Source organism: Jaculus jaculus, unplaced genomic scaffold (genome assembly GCF_020740685.1).
Source record: "Jaculus jaculus isolate mJacJac1 unplaced genomic scaffold, mJacJac1.mat.Y.cur mat_scaffold_45_1_1178333_arrow_ctg1, whole genome shotgun sequence".
NCBI classification, from domain to species: domain Eukaryota; kingdom Metazoa; phylum Chordata; class Mammalia; order Rodentia; family Dipodidae; genus Jaculus; species Jaculus jaculus.
In genome coordinates, this window is record NW_025423498.1 from 216,099 (window position 1) to 241,402 (window position 25,304).

Consider the following 25,304-nt stretch of genomic DNA (forward strand, 5'->3'; position numbering starts at 1 on the left):
AGATAACAATTACTTTTTTGATAGAGAGTTTGATAGGTGTAGGCCTTCTTGTAGCCCATGATTGCTGGTAGCTTGATATTGGAGAGTGGGCTTATGTTTGGGTATGGTTCTGACATGTTTCCCAGCTACAGCTATGGGTCTCACACCACTGAGGGGATCAGTTAGCCAAATCAATAGCAGTTGGTTCCCCACCATAGCTGGGTGCCACTATTGCACTTGTGTGGGCATCACATCAGTTTATTTGTTGCTAATTAGGTTAGACAATGAGTTGCTTGGTCAGATATTGGTCATTTCCCCCAGTTGCCCATGTAGCACCTTCTGGCACTAGACACGCTGACTGTCTGTGTACTGACTCTCTCCTGGCTTTCAGCCATGCCATTCCATTTTATGTGTCAGCTGTGTATAGAGTATTCAGCAATACGGTCTTAACACTGGTCTTTGGTGGGTCATCAAGTACTCTGACAGAAGTCTGTCATTGTTTTGGGAAACCTTGTAGGTTTCTCTGATCAAAAGCTCATTGTGGATGGTAGCCCCAAGCTGGTAGTTGGAGTCACAGGTCAGTGCCTACTAAGAAATTGAGGAAAAACATAACTAATATACAAGAGGTAGAGAGGAGGGGGAGAGAGGAGGAGAGGGATGGAGGGAAGATGTAGAAGATTTAGGTTAGTCTTGATCCTACCCTCTCCAGTGTCTTGTGGTTCAGGTGTTTCCTGTAAGGGTCTAGTGAAGGTTCAGCCATTTGGTCTGGCTTTTAGAAAGTAGAATTTTATGGTACCATTGCCGTTTGGGTCCAGATTACTGTTTTCCACACTTCGATGCCCTCCCCGCCCTCCCCATCTATCCTATTGTCTAGTCCATGAGGTGCTTGCTGGGTGTGTAAGGTATCTTGGGTAGATTCAGGTTAGGTGTTGTAGATGAGTGAGACTATGTGTCGATTTTTTTTCTGTGATTGGGTAAATTTACTGCGACTGATATGTTCCAGGTTCAACCATATTTCCTCAAGTTTCTTTGTGTCATTTTTTCTTACTGCTGTATAGAATTCCATTGTATAGATATACCACATCTTCGTTATCCAATCTTCTAATAATGGACATGTGGGTTGATTACAGCTTTTAGCTATTACAAATTGAGCCACTACAAACATGGTTGAGCAAATCTCTCTGGCCTGTGATTTGAAGGTTTAGGGTAGATGCCCAGTAAGGGTATAACTGGGTCTGTTGGTAATTCTATAGTCAGCTTTTTCAGGAGTCTCCATATTGCTTTCCAAAGTGGTTGTACCATCCTACATTCCCACCAACAGTGAATGAGTGTTCCTGTTTCTCCACATCCTCACAAGCATTTATTTTCATTTAATTATTTGATGTTGGCTATCCTTATTGGGGTAAGGTGGAATCTCATAGTTCTTTTAATTTGCATTTCTCTGATGATTAGGGATGATGAACATTTTCTTAAGTGTGTTTTTCCCATATCTTCCTCTGTGAATTACCTATTCAACTCTGCACCCTGTTTTGTGAGTGGAGTATTTGTCTTCTTATTGTTTAGACTTTTGAATTCTTTGTAGATTCTAGAGATTAGGCCTCTATCAGTTGCATAACCCACAAATATTTTCTTCCATTCTGTGGGTATTCTATTGGCTTTGCTTATTATATGCTTGACTATAAAGAAACTCTTCAGCTTCATATGATCCCATTGGTTGCATGACTGTTTAAGAAGTTGAGCCACTAGGGTTTTGTTCAGGAAGTCTTTTTCCATTCCTATATCATGGAAAGTACTTCCTAAATTTTCTTCCAGTAGTATTCGAGTTTCTGGTCTTATATTGAGGTCTTTGATCCATTTGGATTTGTGTGTAGTGCATGGTGAAATGTGTGGATCATGTTTTAGTTTCCTGCATGTGGTTATCCAGTTTGTCCAGCACAATTTGTTGAAGATGCTATCTTTTTTCCAGCCTATATTGTTCAGGCTTTGTCAAATATCAAGTAGCTATAGTTGCTTGGCCCAACGTCCGGGTCCTCAAGTGTATTCCATTGGTCTATACTCCTGTTTTTATGCCAGTATCATGCTGTTTTTGTTACTATGGCTTTGTAGTATAGCTTTATATCGGGTATGGTGATGCCAATACCAGAGGTATTTCCTGTGCTAAGGATATGTTTGGATATGCAAGGCCGTCTGTTTTTCCATATGAAATTTGAGATCATTTTTTCTGTCTCTGTGAAGAACACTGTAGGGATTTTAATTGGAATTGTGTTAAATCTATACATTGCCTATGGTAGGATTGTCTTCTTCACAATGTTATTTCTGCCTATCCAGGAGCATGGGAGGCCTTTCCATCTTCTCAAGTCCTCCTCAATTTCTTTTTTGAGAGTTTTTGTATTTTTGTTGTATACATCTTTTACTTCCTTGGTTAACGTTATTCCAAGGTATTATATTTTTTTTTTGTTGCTATTGAAAATGGGATTATGTCCTTTATTTCTTTTTCTGTATCTTTGTCATTTGCATACAGAAATGCTACTGATTTTTGTGCCTTGATTTTGTATCCTGCTACATTGCTATAGGAGTTAATCACCTTCAGGAATTTTGGGATGAAGTCTCTCAGGTCTCGTACACATACAATCATGTCATCAGCAAATGGAGCGATCTTAACTTCTTCCTTTCCAAATTGTATCCCTTTTATTTCCCTCTCCTGTCTTATTGCTTGAGCTAGGACTTCCAGAACTATGTTGAAAAGCAGAGGTGAGAGAGGACATCCCTGTCTTGTTCCTGATCTCAATGGGAATTTCTCCAGTCTCTCTCCATTAAGTATTATTTGGGCCTTTGGAGCTTTGTATAGTGCCTTTATATGTTAAGATGTGGACCGGCCATGCTGATTCTCTCCAATATTTTGATCATGAAGTCATGTTGTATCTTGTCAAAGGCCTTTTCTGCATCTATTGAAATGATCATGTGGTTTTTATGTTTAAGCTTGTTTATGTGGTGTATTACATTGACAGATTTTCATATGTTGCACCACCCTTGTGTTCCTGGGATAAATCCCACTTGGTCAAGGTGGATAATGCTTTTGATGTGTTGTTAGATTCAGTTTGCGAGTATTTTGTTCAGGATCTTTGCATCTATGTTCATTAGGGAAATAGGCCGGTAGTTTTCTTTTCTTGTGGCATCTCTGCCTGGTTTTGGGATTAGGGTGCTACTAGCTTCATAGAAAGAGTTGGGTAGCTTTCCCTGTTCTTCAATTGTGTGGCACAGTTTTAGAAAGATTGGTTTGAGTTCTTCCATGAAGGGTTGATAGAATTCAGCTGGGAATCCATCTGGTCCTGGACTCTTCTTTTTTGGGAGGTTTTTTATTACTTTTTCAGTCTACGTGAGTGTGATGGGTTCATTGAGGTGATTAATCTGCTCTGAGTTTAGCTTTGGTAGATGACATGCGACCAGGAATTTATCCATCTCCTCCACATTTTCCAGTTTTGTGGAGTAGAGGTTTTTCAAATAAGTCCTGTTGATTCTCCCAATTTCACTTATGTCTGTTGTGATCTCTCCTTTTTCATTTTGAGTTTTGTTAATTTGGAGTCTCTCCTATTTTAGCTAGGCCAGAGGTTTGTCAATCTTGTTTATTTTTTCAAAGAACCAGCTCTTTGTTTTGTCAATTGCCTTAATTGTTTCCTTGGTTTCCAATTCATTAATTTCTGCTCTGATTTTAATTATTTCTTTTCTTCTGTAGTTCTTTGGGCTAGATTTTTCTTGTTTTTCCAGTGCCTTTAGGTGGATGGTCAGGCTATTGATTTGGGATCTTTCTGTCTTTTTTATGAAGGCATGAAGTGCTATGAATTTTCCCCTGAGGACTACCTTCATTGTGTCCCATAAGTTTTGGTATGATGTGTTCTTATTGTCATTCAATTCCAGGAATTTTGCAATTTCCTTTTTTATTTCATCCACTGTCCATTTATTGTTTAAGAGTGTGCTATTCAGTTTCCAGTTGCCGTTGGGGTTCTTGTTGGTTTTTTTGTTGTTAATTTCTAGGAATATAGCATTATGATCTGATATCATGCAGGGAATTATGTCAATTTTCCTAAATATGTGGAGGCAGTCTTTGTGACTCAGTATATGATATATTTTAGAGAATGTTCCATGGGCTGCTGAGAAAAATGTGTAGTCTGTGGATTTGGGATGGAAAGTTCTGTCGATGTCTGTTAGGTCTAAGTGCTCTATGGTTTTGTTGAGCTTTCTGACTTCCCTGTTGTCCTTCTGTTTGGATGATCAGTCTATTACTGATAATGGTGTGTTGAAGTCCCCAGCTATGTTGGTGTTGGTGGTTATTTCTGTTTTATTGTCAAGTAGGTTTTGTTTTATGAACTGTGGTGCCCCTGTGTTTGGTGCATACAGATTTATGATTGTAATATCCTCTTGACAAATTATTCCCTTTATAAGTAGGAAGTAGCCTTCTTTGTCTTTTTTTTTTTTTTTTTTTTGGTTTTTCGAGGTAGGGTATCACTCTCACCCAGGCTGACCTGGAATTCACTATGGAGTCTCAGGGTGGCCTCAAACTCATGGCGATCCTCCTGCCTCTGCCTCCTAAGTGGTGAGATTAACGGCGTGTACCACCACACCCAGCTTCATTGTCTTTTTTGATTGTTTTTGGTTTGAAGTCAATTTTACTCAATGTTAATATAACTACACCTGCTTGTTTCTTCTTCCCATTTGCTTGTTTTCCACCCTTTCACACAGAGGAGGTTTCTGTCTTTAGTGGTAAGGTGAGTTTCTTGAAGGCAGCAGATTGAGGGGTCTAATTTTTTTTATCCATCCTGTTAGCTTGTGTCTCTTGATGAGTGAATTAAGGCCATTAATATTTAGGGTGATGACTGGGAGATTTGATTTGATCCCTGCCATGTTGTGGTGGTAGAGGTGTGTTGGCATTTACATGTAATTTGAAATTTTTTCTGTCTACTCTGGGTTTGGTTGCTGTGATCTGCTTCTTGTAGGCATTTGAGTTTGGTTATTTGTTTCTTCTCTGTGGAGAATTTCCTGGTATACTTTCTGTAGGTTTGGTTTTGTGTTCATATAATTGTAGAGCTGAGTTTTGTCATGGAAAGTTTTCCTTTCACCATCTATTATAAGGGAAACTTTTGCTGGGTAGACTAGTTTGGGTTGGAAGCCATAGTTTCTTAGAGTTTGGAGAGTTTCATTCCAGGCCCTTCTAGCTTTCAGGGTTTCCATTGAGAAGTCTGAAGTAATTCTGATGGGGTTTCCTTTGAAAGTGGTGTGCTGTTTTTCCCTAGCTACTTTTAGGATTTTCTCTTTGGTGTCAATGTTTAGAGTCTTAATGATAATATGTCTTGGGGTATTTCTCCTTTGGTCTAGTCGGTTAGGAGTTCTGTTTACTTCTTGTATCTTGATGGGCCTTTCTTTTAAGAGACGGGTAAGTTTTCTTCAATTATTGTGTTAAATAAGTTCTCCATGCCTTTGGTCTGAAAATCTTCTCCTTCTGATATTCCAATGATTCTGATATTAGCACGTTTAAGTGTATCCCACAATTCCCTCATGTTCTGTTCACAGGAACTTTTGAACTCACTGAAATTTTTGGACTCTCGAACTGTTTCTTCCATCCTGTTTTCCAGATCAGAGTTTCTATCCTCCATTTCGCTGACTCTATTCTTGAGAGCCTCTAGGGTGTTTTGGACTTGTTCAATTAAGTTTGCATTTTCTACTACTTTCCTATGTATCACTTCGATCACTCTGTTCAGCTCCCTTTTCATCTCATCTTTTGAATTTCTTGATGATTCTTGGAAATCGTCCTTGCATTTCTTTATGTTTTCATTTAGTGTGCCCAGCTGATTTTTAAGGTCCTCTTTTTTCTCACTCTCCCTCAACTCTCTTAGCTCTCTTTGAATTCCTTCCAGTGTCTTATCATATTGCTCTAGCTTAGTGATGGTAGCATCCACATGATTATGTGTCCTTTTTAGCTTTCCTGCAAGTTCTAGCAGCAGGTTGGTCAGGGTTGCATTGCTCATAGCTTCCACTTCATGTTCTGATCTTAAACACCCTTGTATGTTTTGGTTAGATGTAATCCTTGTTGGACTGGGTGATCTTTCTGGATTTTCTTGCATTTTATTTTTCATGTTATTTCTTTTGCACTGTGGTCTACCCATGTCAGTGTATGGGCAGGTAGGTGGGTGGAGCAGCCTGGGCTCTAGCTCAATGAGAATCCAAGGCACCCTGGGCAGTTGCAAGCAGCCTGGGTTTTGCTCTATCTTGCCAAAGCTGCCTATCTACTGCCTGACAGGGGCGCCAAAGTTGCCTGAATTCTCACCCAGTAATGCACCAAATCTTCCTGCCTTTGAGCTTGAAAGGGGACTGAGGTAGCAAGCCCTGAGGCTGCCCAAACTCTGGCTGGGAACACTGGGACCTGCAAACAGTCTGCACTCTCCCACCTCAGGGGAGTGGGGGATTGGTGGCGATGGACAGGTTGGGATGGCACCTGAGCTGGTGCTAGTGACTCAGTGTAAGCTTGAGTGGCCCTTGCTGTGGGACTGGGAACGCTGCATGTGCAATTATAGTGCAGAGGCAGCTGATGCAGGCACGGGATTGGGACACAGCAGAGGCTGGCCAGCAGGCAAGCAATTGGAGCACAGCAGCAGTGGGTCTGGCAGCCGCCTAATTACAGCAGAGGTGTAATTAAAGCAGAGGGTGTGTGAACCGGGCACAGTGTGGCCAGTGCGCATGAGCATAGCACAATGGTGGATGTCCCTGCACGGTCAGCCCAGTGGCCTGGCGGGCCTGCGATGGGCTGGTGGGCGCGCGATCAGAGCACAGCCACTTGGGGCATGGGGCGCAGTGGCTGTATGGTGGGGTAGACTACCCACCCGAGAGGGGATCAGTGATTCCCTGTTTTTCCCCACTCTGTGCCCTCCCACTGGCAAGAAGACCCTGATAACCCTTAATTTCTTGCCTTTCCCCAGTATCTGCAGCCCAGCTAGGCAGTCGCCATCTTGGCCAGAATTCCTACACTTTTTTTTTTTTTTAAGGTGGATTGTTAGGTTATTGATTTGAGATCGCTCTGTCTTTGTTATGAAGAAATTTAGCATAATGAATTTTCCCCTGTGGACCACCCTAATTTTGTCCCATTAATTTTTGTATGATGTGTTCTCATTGCCATTCATTTCTAGAAATTCCACAATTTAATAGTTTTTATTTTGTCCACTACCCATTTATTGTTTCAGAGTTTGTGGTTCAATTTTAAGAAGCTTATGGGATTCCTGGCACATCTTTTGTTGTTAATTTCTAGAAATACAGCATGCAAACTGATATTTTGCAGGAAATTATGTTGATTTTCTTAAATATATGGAAGCAACCTTTATGACCCAGCACACGATCGATTTTAGAGATGGTTCCATGGGCTGCTGAGAAAAATGTGTAGTCTGTTAGTTTTGGATAGAATGTTCTGTAGATGTCCACTAGGTCTAATTGTTTTATGGTTTTGTTGAGCTCTCTCACTTTCTTGTTAATTCTGTTTGGATGATATATCTATTGTTAATAGTGGAATATTGAAGTCCCAAACTATGTGGGTGTTGGTGGTTTTTTTCAGTTTGGTTTCAAGTAGGTTTTGTTTTTGAATTGTTGCGCACCTATATTTGGTGCATAAAGATTGATGATTGATATCCTCTTGTTGGATTGTTCCCTTGATAAGTACAAAATGGCCTTCTTTGTCCTTTTTTTAATTACTTTTTGTTTGATGTCTATTTTATCCAATATTAGTATAGGTGTGCCTGCTTGTTTCTTATTTATATTTTCTTGGAATAACATTTTCCACCCTTTCACCCTGAGGAGGTGTCTGTCTTTAGTGGTGAGGTGGGATTTTTGAAGAAATCAGATTGAGGGGTCTACTTTTTGGATCCACCCTGTTATCTTATGTCTCTTGATGGGTGAATTAAGGCCATCGATATTTAGGGTAACAACTGTGAGGTTTGATTTAATCCCTGCCACATCATGATGGTTTATGTGGTTTGGTGTTTTCTTGGACTTGGTAGTTTTTGTGACTTCTATGAGTTTGGCTATTGTAATCTGCTTCTTGTAGACACTTGATGTTGATTATTTGATTAATCTGTGTGAAGAATTCCGTGGAGTAGTCTTTGAAGATTTGTCTTTGTGTTCATATAGTCGTAAAGCTGAGTTTTATCATGGAAAGTTTTTTCTTTCACCATCTATTATGAAAGATACTTTTGCAGTGTAGAGTAGTTTGGGTTGGAAACCATAGGTTCTTAGATTTTGCAGTATTCCATTCCAGACCCTTATAGCTTTCAGGGTTTCCATTGAGATGTCTGAAGTAATTCTGATGGGGTTACCTTTATATGTAATGTGTTGTTTCTCCCTAGCTACTTGTAGGACTTACTCTTTGGTATCAATGTTTAGAGTCTTAATGATAATATACCTTGGAGAATTTCTTCTCTGGTCCACTCTGTTTGGAGTTCTGCTAGCTTCTTATATCTTGATGGGACTTTCTTTGAAGAGAGTTTTCTTTGATAATTTTGTTGAATAAGTTTCCCATGCCTTTGGTCTGAATTTCTTCCCCTTATGGTATTCCTGTGAACCAAATGTTTGGTCATTTATGGGTATCCCACAGTTTCCTCATGTTCTGTTCAAAAAAAAAAATTGAACTTATGGAAACTTTTGGACTCAAAAACTGTTTCTTCTGCTTTGTCTTCCAGTTTCTGACTTTCTGTCCTCCATATGGCTGACTCTATTCTTGAGAGCTTCTATAGAATTTTGGGCTTGTTGTATTTGGTTTATATTTTCTACTGTATTTTATGTATTATTTTCATTCCTCTGTTGATTTCCCTTTTTTTGTCATTTTCTGATTCTCTTAATGCTTCTAGGAATTCATCTTGCTTTTCTTTATGTTTTAATTGAACTTAGCCATCTGTTTATTGAGGTCCTCTTTTTTTTTTTTTTACTGTACTATCACAGTGTTCTACTGTGACATCACAATGCCCTACTCTCTCATCATAATGTCTCATGACATTTACCAATGCCCCAATATGATATAAAAATGCTCCACTATGATGTCACAATACCAATGTCACATCACAATGCTCTACTGTGACTTTACAATATTGTATTGTGACATAGCAAAGCCCCACTCTGATTTTACAATGCCATACTGTGACACCACAAAGCCCAATTGTGGAATCACAGTGCCCCACTGTGACATCAAATTCCCCACTGTGATGTTACAAGTTCCCAAACTTTCATTATAATGTTACACTGTGATATCACACTGCTAAACTGTAATATCATAATGTCCTACTGTGACATCATAATGCCCTGTTGATACATCAAAAGCCGCACTGAGATTTCAAAATACCCCACTGTGGCATTACAAGGCTTCACTGTAACATCACAAGGATTCACTTTCTCAAGAGAATTACCAGCTATGACATCACAATGCTCCAATACTATATAATAATACCAACTTGTTCATCATAATGCCCCACTGTTACATCACAATGTCCAAGTGTTACTTCACATAGCCACACTGTGACATAGCATGCTCCACTGGGACATCACAATACCTAATGTCACATCGCATTTCTCAGCTGTGACATCACAATATGCTATAGTGACATCACAAATACCAACTCTGATTTTACAATGACACATTGTGATACCACTAAGCCCAATTGAGATATTACAATACCTCACTGTGTCATCACAATGCCTCACTGTAATATAACAATGCTCCACAGTGACATCACAATACCCTAATGTGACATTATAAAGCCCCTCTATGTTTCCACAATGCTTCACTGTGACATCACAATGACTCATTGTCTTATGAAGATGCCCAGGTATGCCATCATTGTTCCCATATTACATAATAAAACCAAGTGGTTCATCACAATGCCAAACAAAATTGCCCCACTGTGACAGCACTGTGTCCCACTATGATGTAACAAACTCCACTGTGGCATCAAAATACTCCACTGTCACATCACAATGCTCAACTGTGACACCACAATGCCTCACCTTGATTTCACAATGCCCCGCTATGACAACAAAAAGTACCAATGTGTCAACATATGCCACGCTGTGACATCAGAGTTCCCCACTGTGATATAAGAATGCTCTACTGTGACATCACAATGCCCTATTGTGACATCACAAAGGCCCACTGTGATTTCACAATACTCCACTCTTCATCACACAATGGTATCCCTACTGTGATATCACACAGGTCCACTGTGACATTACAATGTCACAACCTCTCATCATAATGTCCCACAGTAACATCATAATGCTGTATTGTGACATCAAAAAGCACCACTGACATTTCATAATGCTCCACTGTGATATTACAATGCTCCACTGTGATACCAAAATAACTAAATGTCTTATGATAAATACCAACTATGACATCACAATTTTCCAATATGACATAATAAAACCAACTTGTTCATCACAATTTCCCACTGTGCCATCACAGTGTCCAATTGTGAGTAACCAAGTTCCACTGCAACATCACAATATCTACTATCACATCTCAATGATCAACTGTGATGTCACAATTAACATCTGTGATTTAACAATGCTCCACTGTGAAGATACAAAATCTTAATGTGAGATCACAAAGCCCCAATGTGATTTCACAATGTCCCACTGTTCATCAAAAAGTCTCCCTGTCACATCACAATTAGCCACTATGATATCACAGTGGTCCTCTTTGACATCACAATTCCCCATTCTCCCATTGTGTCCTCAGCAAGCTGAAACTTAACATCATACTGTTCCAGTATAATATCACAATACCATATTGTGATATCAGAAAGCCCCCGTGTGCACCACTGTACATCACAGTGACTTACTCCCTCATGATAATGCCCAGGTATGCCAACACAATGCTCCCATATGCCCTAATAAAACCATCTATGTCATCACAATGTCCCACTGTAATATAACATTGCCCAATTGTGACAGCACAGTATCACACTGTGATGAAACAAAATCCACTATGACATGACATCAAAATAACCCACAGTCACATCACAATGCTCAACTGTGATGTCACAATATCCTACTGTGACATTACAGTGCTCCACCCCAATTTCACAATGCCCCACTGTAACAACAAAAAGCACCAAGGTGACATCACAATGCCACACTGTGACATCAGAATTCCCCGCTATGATATAAGAATGCTCCACTGTGACATCACAATAACCTATTGTGACATCACAAAGCTTGACTGTGATTTCAAAATACACCACTGTAACATGACAATGACTCATTGCCTCATGTTAATGCCCAGCTATAACATCACAATGCTCCTATATGACATAATAAAACCAACTTGTTCATCAAAATGCCTAACTATAACATAATAATGCCCCATTGTGACATCACATTTCCCTACTGTTACATTACATTACCTACTGTGATATTACAGTGCTCCACTGTGACAACAAAATAGCCCACTGTAACAATGCTCATCTGTGTCAGAATACATTCTTGTGACATCACAAAACTCTATTATGATTTCAAAATGCCCTACTGTGACACCAAAAGCTACATTTTGAACTCACAGTGCCCCACTGGGACATCACAGTGCCCCAATGTGATATATCAATGCTCCACAGTGACATCACAATACCCTAATGTGAAATCACAAAGCCCCACTGTAATATTACAATGTACCACTATGATATCACAGTGCACCACTGTTCTTCACAAAACCCTCTATGAAATCAAAATTCCCCATTGTGATACCACAGAGGTCTATTGTGACATCCCAATGCCCACTATCTCATCATAATATCCCACAGTGACATCACACGGCCCTATATTGACATCAAAAGGCCCATTGATATTTCACGATGCCCCTGTGTGATATCACAATGCTCCATTGTTCATCACAAAGTTTCTCTGTAACAACTCAATTAACCACTCTGATTACACAGTGGTCTACTGTGACATCACAATTCCCCACTCTTTTGCCATAATGTCACAGTATTACAGATATTAACTGTAACATCATAGTGTCCCACTGTGACATCAGAATGCTGTATCATGACATTAAGAAGTGCCAGTGAGATTTCACAATGCTCCACTCTGATATCAACATTTACCACTGTGACATCTCAATGACTCACATTCTCATGATAGTTCCCAGCTATGAGATCAGAATACTTCCATATGACATAATAAAACAAACTTGTTCATCAAAATGCCCACCTGTAACATAAGAAAGCTTCACTGAGATATCATGTTGTCCTACTTTCACATTACATTGTCCCAAGATACTATAACAGTACTCTACTGTGACATCACAATTAACCTCTGTGATATAACAAAGTTCCACTATGATGACACAATATCCTAATGTGACATCACAAAGCCCCACTGTGATTTCACAGTGCCCTACTGTGATATCACAATGCTCCACTGTTTATCAAAAAGCCTCTCTGTGACATCACAATTAACCACTCTGATATCACAGTGATGTACTTTGATAGTCTAATACCCCACTCTCCCATTACAATATCTCACTGTTACCTCACTGAGTATAGCATCACGATGTCCTTTTGTGTCCTATTGTGACAACACAAAGCCCCACTGTGATTTCACATCAAAATGACTCACTGTCTCTTGACAATGACCAGCTATGACATCACAATGCTCCTCCACAACACAATAAAACCAAATTGTTCATCAAAATCCTCAACTTGGGCTGGAGAGATGGCTTAGCGGTTAAGCGCTTGCCTGTGAAGCCTAAGGACCCTGGTTCGAGGCTCGGTTCCCCAGGTCCCACGTTAGCCAGATGCACAAAGGGGCGCACACGTCTGGAGTTCGTTTGCAGAGGCTGGAAACCTGGCACGCCCATTCTCTCTCTCTCCCTCTGTCTGTCTTTCTCTCTGTGTCTGTCGCTCTCAAATAAATAAAAAAAAAATTTTTTTTTTTAAATTCTCAACTGTAACACAAAAATGCCCCACTGTGACATCACATTTCCCCACTGTCACATTACAGTGTCACACTCTGATATGACAGTGTTCCACTGTGACATCACAATTAACCTCTGTGATATAAAAATGCTCTACTGTGATGATACAATATCCTAATGTGACATGACAAAGCCCCACGCTGATTCCACCATGCCGCACTGTAATTTCACAGTGTTCCACTGTTCATCACAGAGCCCCTCTGTAATATCACAGTTCCTCACTGTGATATCACTGAGGTACAGTGAGACATTACAATGCCATATTCTGTCATGATAATGCCTCATTGTGATGTCACAGAGCTTAACTATAAAATCATAATGTCCCACTGTGACATAACAAGGCACAACTGTGACATCACAAAACCCGAGTGTGAATTCACAATGATAGACCAACATCACAGTGACTATCTTTCTCATTAAAATGCCCCACTGTGACATCACAGTGTCCCACTGTGATATTAAAATGCTCCACTATGACATTACAATGCCCAGTGTCAAATTACAATGCTCAACTGTGACATCACAATACCCTATTATGACCTCATAAAGCCCTAATCTAATTTCACAATGCTACAGTGTAATAACACAAAAGACAGTTTTGAAATCAAAGTACCCCACTGTGACATAAAAATGCACCATTGTGATATCATAGAGGTCCATTGTGACACCACAATGCACCAGTCTCTCATCATAATGTCCCAATGTGACATTATAAAGTTGAGCTGTAAGATCATAATGTTCAACTGTGACATAACAATGATCCAGGATGACATCAAAATACCCAATGTCACATCATAATGGTCAACTGTGACCTCACAATATTCTATTGTGACACCACAAATCCCCACTCTGATTTCACTGTGACACCACAGTGCCACACTATGACACCACAATGCCCCACTGTAATATAACAATGCTTCACTGTGACATCACAATACCCTAATGTGACATCACTGTGATTTCACAATGCCTCACTGCGATATCACAGTGCTCCACAGTGACATCACAATGACTCACTGTCTCATGATAATGCCCAGATATAACATCAAAATGCTCTCTTATGTCACGACACCAACTTGTTCATCACAATGTCCCATTTTGACATCATAATGCCCCACTGTGATATCACCATATCCAACTTTGACATAACAATACACCACTCTGACTTAACAATACCCAATTATTGGGCACAGTAATGGGCCTCAGGCCACTGGAGACTAAAGTAGGCCTGAGCTGTCAGGCATGGATAAGGGCCTCAGGTTACAGCAGACCTACACCCCAATAATCTCGCCTTGAGAATGGCAAGAGTGGGGCCACTCCCTCCTTTCCCCTGGAGGACCTGGACATCCTGACTTAGGTTTGGGTTTCCTGGTGGCCATGTGACCTTCTACCACACACCTGGAAGGTCCTTATATGGTAGTGATTTATCAGTCAGCAGCCTTCACACAGCTCTTATAAGCTGTTGCGAGCACTCTCAAAGATGATTGGTTGAGAGGATTCCACCCACGAAGGTCAATAATACTCAGATGCTGGTGTACTCGCAAAGGAGTTTACTGGGATGAAAGTCACACACAAGCAAGTCCAAACTATCACAACTAATATTATAGCTAATATAATATATATCCAAATTGTATTCATCACTACTAACACAAGAATATTTCTAACGAGTCTAACATGTATACAACCTGATATCGCGAGACTTGGGACGCAGTATCGCAAGACTCGTTCTCAACGCGAGACTCGGTCTGCGAGATTTCTGACTTTACAACCTGGTGGCGCGGGTCCATGCTCCGACTTTTTCCTCGGTTTGCGGTGTTTCAAGGCGAGTCTCGGTCGTCTCGGTCGTTCGGACAGCATGTCGGGCAGATGAATTCGGATCGGTGATGCGTCTCGCGGAGGTCTCAGTATGGACTGCTGAGCAGCCGTTCAGTCAGTCATAGTGTCGGGAGGACTGGGACAACGGCTGCTGAGCAGCTGGGTTTTTTGTATTTTCCACTACTTATCTAGGGTTGCACACACACCTTCTGGTAATCTCTTACTATGTCATTGTACTCAGCTTACTCTTAGATTTTTGCTTACAAAGGTTGACTTTGCAATTTTACTCTCACACACAAAGAAAAACAAACTTATTTATCTAAACTGTCCCTGGACCATATGCTGGTCCTTTCATGCTCATGACAATAAGCCCATTCCCACAACAAATAAATGAGCTGTTCTCTGACACAGTCCCCCAGTGTTTCTTCCTGCCCACTCATGGCCACTCAAGACCTTGTTCCACAGTTGCCTGCAAAGCCTAGGAAACAAATACATAGTGAGTGGCCCCAGGGTGAGCAGGAACCACAACTGCTACCTGAACAGGGACACTCTGATGCACCAGGATAGGTGAGTGCCCCCCACCAAGGGGCATCAGCCTCTGTGGCATTGCCTCCACCACTGAGGGCTGGCAGGTTTTCCCCTTTCCTCCTTTACTTTCAGTTTGCACTATCACTAGAGACCAAATAAAGTGAAAGGGGACCTTATGTCTCTTGGATGAGGCCACTCTTTGGGATTGATTAAAGGCCCCTAGACCTCTTTCTGGACTCCCACATCCCACATGGGTGTTGGTAACAATCCCCTATTTCTCTCCTGAACAAGAAACTGGTAATACAACAACCTCTTAAAAGCCTGTAGGATGGTCATTGGCCTCTTAAACTTGCAGGCGGGCTTGTGTCTGGACCTTTAGGGAATTCTCCATGGTGCTATCCAGCCCTCAGGAATATTTCCCTTTGGTCTTGGTGTCTTTACTCTTTTTCTATAATGAGTAATATCACCTCCCACCAAAAAGAGTCACAAATTTGAGGTTTACCAGCACATCACAAGGCTAGAGTCTTTAAGTGTTCCCAGAAGGAAGCCATCTCCTTTTAGGAATAAGTCCTCTAGATTTCCCCCTGCATGATTTCTGGGGATCCATATGACCCTGACATAGCTTATCTAGCCAGGAGATGGGAAGTTCAGGAAGGAACCCTCCTCCCCCTTTCCTTCCAATTGTAGTGGCTATTAGACACTGTATTGGTCCTTCTAAGACCATCACCATGCCAAAATCAGATGATGACTCCAATGAGGCAGAACCCAAGGACCAGCCAGTGGCAGAATTGAGTTCCCTTGTAAAGGCTATGGAAGAAATTAGTAAGAAAATTACTCTAGACGCCCCTATGCTCACCCACATTTATCTACTCCTACAACCTTACCTATATCCTGAACCAAGCTGTCCCCCTCTGGACTCATGTTACACAGGCCAAAAGAATCCCATTATGATAAATTCCCTTGACCAGGACCCTTCTCTATCCACCCCCTCACTGACAATCACACAACTATGTGAGCTCTGGATAACCATACAAACACATACAATCAGGGAATCACAACTTTTTCTGTTAATGTCCAACCAACTGGGGCTCAGCCCCTAAAATATTATTCATATCAGGCCAATGACCTTAAATAACTCAGATGGGCAGTCAGGGAGGATGGGATGCATAATCCATGGAGTAAGTCACTCCTTGAGAGCCTATGGGGCTCCCTTAACAACTCCCAGGACTGCTGTGATATCTTCTGGTCTTTGCTGCCTAGCCCCCTATTCCTTCAATGGGAAGCCCTCTATAGAGATGAATGTCTCCAACAAATAAGAAGGAATCAAAACCAACAAAACACCCCCTAGGGCTTTGATGAGCTGTTTGAACAGAGTTATTTCTTCACAGGAGTCGAGCAGACCCAACAACCCCCAGGGTACTATGACCAAGTCCACCTCTGTGCTCTTCAAGCATGGGATAGAATATACTCTCCTCTAGCCCCCAAGATAATACCTCCTCCTCGCTGTTCCTCTGTCAAAAACCAGAGGAAACACTCTCTGACTTTATATTAAGAACAAGAATGAATCTAGAAAAAAAAAAAAAACAAAACAAATGTACTAGACCCCTGGGATGAACACTGGTGGATGGGGGTGACAGGAAAACTTTAGGCTCATGGCCTTGCACTGTCTCCCTCTGCCAACCTTCATATCTCTAGAGAGCTTGGCTCCATTTCTCACCTGGTTCTTACCACATTCTTTCACAGGAAAAACAAGTCAGAAAAGAGACAAGCCGTCATAGCCTGAGCACAATACATCCAATAGATGGCCACTCTTTTCCCCTTTACCAACCACCCCAATGCTTCTATCTGCTTCTTTTGTGCATCTACCACCCATCCCCTATGAACTATGTTCCCTATTAATGCCACCCTTGAATACCCCACATCTACAGTGAACTTTTCTGAACCCATTATAAATCCAATGATCCCACCACCTGGTTCTCTAACCCCTTACTCATTTGGCTCATCCCCTTCCTTGGCCCCCTCCTGACTACAGGAACCCTGTTACTTGTGGCTCCCTGCCTTATCACATTTCTCAGACAACAAATAACTAACATTACTAAGGTCGCTACCAATCAGGCTCTCATGTATCACCTCCAGGACACTGGCGGCTAAAGTATGCCTGAGCTGTTAGGTACAGCTAAGGGCCCCAGGCCACAGGAGGTTGCAGCAGGCCTAGACCCTGTTAATCTCGCCTTGGGACCATAGGAGTGGGGCCCTCTCCCTCCCTTTGCCTGGGGCACCTGGACATCCTGATAAGACTTAGGTTTTGGTTTACCTGTGGCCATGTGACCTATTACTGTTCAGCTGGAAGTTCCCTATATGTTAAAGATACATCAGCCAGCAGCCTTCACACAGCCAGTCCCCCAGTGACCCATACCCCATAATTTTTACCAACACTACATGAACACTTATAAGCCTATTCTCCCAACAAATAAATGAGCTGTCCTCTGACCCAGTCTCCCGTGTTTCTTCCCATCACAATCATGGTCACTCAAGACCCTGCTCCACAGATGCCTGGACAACCCTGGGAAACTGATGCACAGTGGCCACAGGGCAACCAGCAACCACACCCAATGTCACAACAAAATGCTAACCTGTGGCATCACAAAGTCGCACTCTGATTTCACAATTACACATTGCGATAACACAAAGACCCATTATGACATCACAGTGCTCAGCTGCAATATTATGACACTCTACTGTGATGTAAAAAAGCTCCACTGTGACATAACAATATTCTAATTTGATGTCACATATTCACACTGTGATTTCACAATGTCCCACTTCCTCAACATAATGTCCCAATGTGACATCATAGAGCTGAACTGTAACATCATAATGTTCCCATGTGACATCACAAATCCCCATTGTGTTTTCACAATACCACACTATGCCACCACAAAGCCCTCATCTGATACCACAATTCCCCACTGAGATATAACAATGCTTCACTCTGAAATCATAATACCCTAAAGTGATATCACAAAGCTCCACTGTCATTTCACAATGCCCCACTGTGCTATAACAATGCACCACCATAAAATCACAATGACTCACCGTCTCATGATAGTGCCCAGCTATGACATCAAAATGCTCCCATGTGACATAATAAACTAATTTTTTCATTACATTGTCCCATTTTGACATCATAGTGCCCCACTGTGACATCATATTGTCTCACTTTGATATAATAATGCTGTACTGTGACATCACAATACACTATGTCACATCACATTGCTCAGCTGTGAAGTCACAATACCCTAGTTGTGATATCAGAAAGCCCTACCCTAATTTCACAATGACTCATTGTGACACCACATCATTGTTCATCACATTGTCCCATTTTGACATCACAGTGCCCCACTGTGACATCACATTGTCTCAATTTGATATAATAATGCTGTACTGTGACATCACAATACATTATGTCACATCACATTGCTCAGCTGTGAAGTCACAATACCCTTGTTGTGATATCAGAAAACCCTACCTTAATTTCACAATGACTCATTGTGACACATCATGACTCACTCTCTTATGGTAATGCCCAGCTTTGACATCACAATGCTCCCATATGACATAATAAAGCCATTTTTCATCACAATTCCCACTGTAACATAACAATGCCCCACTGTAATATCACCATGATTTTCTGTGATATCACAGTACCCTACTGTCACAACAGAAATCTCAACAGTAACATCACAATTACCCACCTTTCTCACCACAGTACCCAACTATGAGATTCCAAAGTCCAGCTGTCACACTACAATGACAAACCAACTGAGCAAAATACCCCAATAGTGATATAATAAATGTACACTTTACTTCACAAAGCCCCACTCTTAAATCACATTGCTCCACTATGACTGAACGTAACCTCTCTGTGACATCATAATGCACCACGGTGATATTACTGTGACCCACTGTCATAAAACAATGCCCCACTGTGACATCATAACACCCTATTATGACATAACAAAGGCACAGTCTGAATTAACAATGCCACAGAGTGACACCACAAAGCCCAATTGTAACAACATATTACTTCACTGTGACATCATACTGCCGGACTGTGATATAACAATGCTCCACAGTGACATAACAATACCCAGTGTGACATTAGAGAGCCTCACTATGATTTCATCATGCCCAACTGTGATATCACAATGCTCCACTCTTCATCACAAAGTTCTTCTATGACATCACAATTCCTCACTGTGAAATCACAGTGGTCTACTTTTACATCACAATGACACACTCTCTCATCAAACTGTCTCTGTACATCGCAGAGCTGAACTATAACACCATAATGTCCCAGAGTGACACCACAATGCTATATTGTGACATCAAAATTCCCACTGATATTTCACAATGTCCCAATGTGCTAGCAAAATGCTCCACAATGACATCACAATGACTCACTGTTTCATGAAAATTCACAGCTATGACATCACAATGCCCCCATATGACATATAGTAAAACCACCTTGTTAACCACAATGCCTCACTGTGACATCACAGTGCCCACTGTTACATCCCAATGCCCAACTGTGCTATAACAATGCTCTATTGTGACATCACAATATACTAATATTATACCACAAAGCCCCACTATTATTTCACAATGCCCCACTGTGATATCACAATGCTCCACTATTGATCACAAAGCTATTCTGTGACATCACCATTAACTACTGGGATATCACAGTGGTCTACTTGATATCACAATGCCCCACTTTCCCATCATAATATCCCACTGTGACATCACCAAACTGAACTGTAATATCATAATCCAGTATGACATCACAATGCCCTTTTGTGACATCACAAAGCCCCACTGTGATTTCAAAATGTCCCACTGTGATATCACAATGACTCACTGTCTCATAATAATGTCCAGCTAATAAAACACAATGCACCTATATGACATAACGAAACAAACTTATTCATCAAAGTTTACCACAGTAACAGACAATTCCCACTTTGACAACACATTGCCCCATTGTGACATCACAGTATTCCACTGTGACATACAATACTACACTCACATCCATCACAATGCTAAGCTGTGACTTTACAATACCATATTGTGAAAACACAAAGCCCCTCTATATGTTCACAATGTGCCCCTGTGACACCAAAAAGCACATTGTGATATCACTGTGACCCACTGTGACATCAAAATGCCCTAATGCACTATAGAAATACCTTACTTGACATCACAATGTCATAATATGACATCACAAAACTCAATCTGCATTTCACAAAGCAGCAGTGTGACATCACAAAGTCCAATTTTGATATCACAGTACCCCCACTGTGACATCATAATGCACAACTCTTATATAACAATGCTCTACTATGAGATCACAGTACCCTAACATGACATCACAAAGCCCCACTAGGATTTCACAATGCCCCACTGTGATATCCTAATGTCCATTGTTTATCACAAAGTTGCTCTGTGACTCACAGTAAACTATTGTGATATCATAGTGGTCTACTGTGACATCACATTGCTTCACTCTCTCAACATAATGTCCCACTGTGACATCACTGAACTGAACTGTAACATCATAATATCCCAGTGGTACATCACAATGCCCTATTGGGACATCCCAAAGCCAACTGTGATTTCACAATATGCCACTGTGACATCACAATGACTCACTGTCTCATGATAATGAGCAGGTATGACATCAAAATGCTCCTCTAAAGCATTATAAAACCAGATTTCTCATCAAATGCCCATTGCAACATAACGATGCCCACTGTGACATCACATTGCCCCAATGTGACATCAGTTTCCCACTGTGCTATAACAATGCTCCACTGTGCTGTCACAATATCCAATGTCACATGACAATGCTGAGCTGTGATGTCACAGTATCTTCTTGTGACATCAGAAAGCCCCACTCTGATTTTACAATGCCCCACCGCCCCATTGACATCACAGTGCTACAAAATGACATCACAATGCCCCACTATGATATCACAATATTCCACTGGGACATCACCATATCTCACTGTCTCATCACAATGCCCAACTGGGACATCACCCTCCCCCCGTGATATCATATTGCCATACTGTGATTTCACAATACCTCACAGTGATGTCACAACATCCCACAGTGACATCACAATATCCTACTCCCACATCACAATGCCCACTGTGATGTCACAATACACTAATGTGACATTTAAAAGCCCCACTCTAAATCACAATTCCCCACTGTAGTTCCAAAATGGTCCACTGGATGGAGCTCAAATGTAAACCTAAAGTTGGGTATATGAAGAAGCAACCAGACATCACTAACAGTATGCAGGCCATAACTTGTGGACTGGCTAGTTGAAGTGGGAGAAGAATGTAAACTCCAGAAAGAGACCCTGAATTTGGCTGTGAACTACATTGATCGGTTCCTCTCGTCCATGTCTGTGTTGAGAGTCAAGCTTCAGCTTGTAGGCACTGCTGCTATGCTGCTGACTTCAAAGTTTGAACAAATATACCCCCCAGAAGTAGCAGAGTTCGTGTACATTACAGATGATACCTATACCAAGAAACAAGTGCTGAGAATGGAGCACTTAGTTTTGAAAGTCCTTGCTTTTGACTTAGCTGCACCAACAGTAAGTCAGTTTCTTACCCAATATTTTCTGCATCAGCAGCCTGCAAACTGCAAAGTTGAAAGTTTAGCATTGTTTTTGGGAGAATTAAATTTGATAGATGCTGACCCATAACTGAAGTATTTGCCATCACTTATTGCTGGAGCTGCCTTTCACCAAGCACTCTACAGAGTCACAGGACAAAGCTGGCCTGAATCACTTGTACAAAAAACTGGATGTACCCTGGAAAGAAAGTCTTAAGCCTTGTCTCATGGACCTTTACCAGGCCTACCTCAAAGCACCACAGCATGCACAACAATCAATAAGAGAAAAGTACAAGAACTCAAAGTATCACGGTGTTTCTCTCCTCAACCCACCAGAGACACTAAATGTGTAAGAGTGAAAGACTGCTAAAATGAAAATAATCCAAAGCCAAGGTTGTATAGTTATTATCTTGGGTTTTGATTCCACAATTATTTCTGAATGTCAATGTTATAGCCACACTCAAATTATGGTAATCTTTTACTTTTAATGGTTTTAAATTTGTGTGTCGTTTATATATGTATCTTAGATATTGGCTAATTTTAAGTGTCTTTGTTAAGGTATTAATGATGCCAGCTGTCAGAATAATTAAGAATAAACTGATTTGGAGAGCTTTAAGTCAAAGTTAATTTGAGATAAAATTGTGACTTCAGTGTGTCATTTAGAAAAGCCAACTTGTTTTGTATTATTCAGTGAGGAGTAGGAAACCTTCCTCTAATGTTAAAATAGTTCAGGGAAACAACTAGACAAACTTGTTGACTTGGTCATAAAGTAAGCAAAGGCTGAGACAAGCTAGTTTTCAGTGCAGTGGAGCAAACTGTTTCTTACACATGTGGCAGTAGCTAATGGAAGTAATTTTTAATGGAAATCTTTCATTCCTCATCAACCTTTACAAATTTAACAGGTTACAGAACATATGGAAAGCAACAAATTAAAAAAAAAAAGCAGGCAGATTATTAAAGATTCAACCATTATTATAACTGACTTTTGAATAAAAAATACCCAGAGTTGTTGATACTGAATAAATATACTTTTAACAATTATATACACATACAACTTTGGGCTTTAATTAGCAGTCCTCTTCTTTTTCTTCTTTTTCACTAGACTTTTACTTGGTGCTTTTTTCTGGTTTTTCATTGGTAGTCTGAGTTCTGTGGATAAAGTGAAGTTAGTAGCTCACTACATGCTTGCTGAACTTTGGATCACCGAGACAGGGTAAAGAAAGCAGAAAGAATAGCTGAATAGATAGCGAATGTGATAACAGGATTAAGATCAGAGCAAAACCAAAGGACAGATTTCCAAACACCTAAGTATATGTATGTAAATACATGTATGTGTTTAAAAAACACCCAGAAACCTGTTATCTTATTTTCTTTGGGTTATCTGTTCCAAAATGATCACTTCTTCTTCACTGTCTGAGAACAATATAGGGGCACCTTTGGGAAATGTCAAGAAAGTAGTGAGAGTCACTTCTTGAGATTTATGCATGACCCCTAGAAACACTCCCCCCCCCATATGTATATAGATACTTTTTCCTCTCTAAAGTAGCTCATTTTTCTAAAAATTCTTTTGTTTCTGTAAACTTGTTTTTTGAGACAGGGTTTCATGTAGCCCAGCTGGCCTGAAACTTGCTTTGTAACCCAGGATGACCTTGAACTTCTGTCTCTTTACCCAAGTGCTGGAATTACAGGCATGTGTTAATGTGCCCAGTGTCTGTAAACAATACCTTAAAAGTTTCTTAATTATGTATATGTGTCATAAAAGAAAACTGAGGTGCAAAAGTTTATAAAACTAATTAGTAAATGATTTAAAATAAATACCCACTCATTTGTGCTACTAAGGTACACAATACTAAAATCTTCCAAGAAGCAAGCTAATTGGACTGGAAAGACAGAGAAGAAAATTGGAGGCAAATAGTATTTCAACTTACACTATGTTCCATATAGCCTTGAAAATGTTTTTAATACTGCCCAGTGCAGTAGCCAAAAGGTGCTCTATCATTTTTCTGATTCTTTTTTTACTACCAGACTTGACTGAAAAAAATGTTAAGTCATTTGTACTTTCTTTGAAAACTGGTTTTCCCAAACATTAATTATATGTGTATATAAAATATGTGAATTTAAAAAAATGTTCCATGTAACATCACAACACCCCACTGCCACATCATAATGTCCAATTGTGACATCACAATGACTCACTGTCTCATAACAATGTCCAGCTATGACAACACAATGCTCCAATGTGATACAATAATACCCAACTTGTTTGTCACAAAGCCCACTGTGATATTACAATGACTCACTGTCTCTTTCCAATCCTCAACTGTGATATCACAATAACCTGTTGTGATATCACAAAGCCTGACTATGATTTCAAAAATCCCATTGTGGTATCGCAGTGTCCCACTGTGGCATCACATTCCCCCATTTGATATAACAATGCTCCATTGTAGTATCGCAATACCACCCCACTGTCATATCACAATGATCCACAGTGCATCACTAAGCCCCACTGTATCACAATTTTTCCAGTATAACATCACAATCCCCAAGTGTTATACCACAAATTCCAAACTGTGATATTGCAATGCCACACTGTGACATCACAATGCCCCATTGTGATGTCACAAAGCACCAGTGTGATTTCACAATGCCCTAATGTGATATCATAGTGCTCCACTGTGGTAGTTTGAATAGATAGCCCCCAACATATTTTAGGGTTTAAATAGTTTGTAGTTTGCAGCTGCAGCCATCTCTCTGGAGGTGGTGTCACTGGGTAAATTTTAGGGTCCAGCCCTAAGGTGTGGTGATGGGTTTGAGATTCCAACCTAAAGATATGCAAAATGACTAGCTGGAGTTTCTGAAGTGTGCTGTGTGGCTCTTGGCTTGGGACTTCTCTCACTGTTTGGTCCTGTGAAAACAGGCCAGCTTCTTCTGCCTTTATGGAACTTCTTCTGGCTCTCTAAGCTTCAATAAATCCATTCCTTCATAACTGTGTCTGGTCTGGAACTTTATCTCAGTGAACCTGAAGTTGTCTGCAAATTCTGTCTACAGAAGCTGGTGCCAGGAGTGGGGTGTGCTGAACCTGACCTTGTGGATTTTGGTCTTTTAGAAGCTTTGGTTTGGAGGAATGGGCATGGACTTGGTCCTTCAACTGAAGACACATTCTGGAGTGGTAAGCCAAGTTCTATGGACTATTCTGATAAGTTTGAGAATGTTAATTTTAGTCAATATTGAATTTCTAGGCTTAGCTTATGAGGTTTCTAAGGGGAAAGAAAGACTGCAGAGGACTTTGTTGGA

At 40.7% G+C, this 25,304-nt stretch overlaps 1 pseudogene; it reads left to right on the plus strand.

The window, feature by feature from the left end:
• Positions 1-21,608: 21,608 nt before the first annotated feature.
• LOC123457411 lies at positions 21,609-22,377 on the plus strand (annotated as a pseudogene).
• The last annotated feature ends 2,927 nt before the right edge of the window (positions 22,378-25,304 follow it).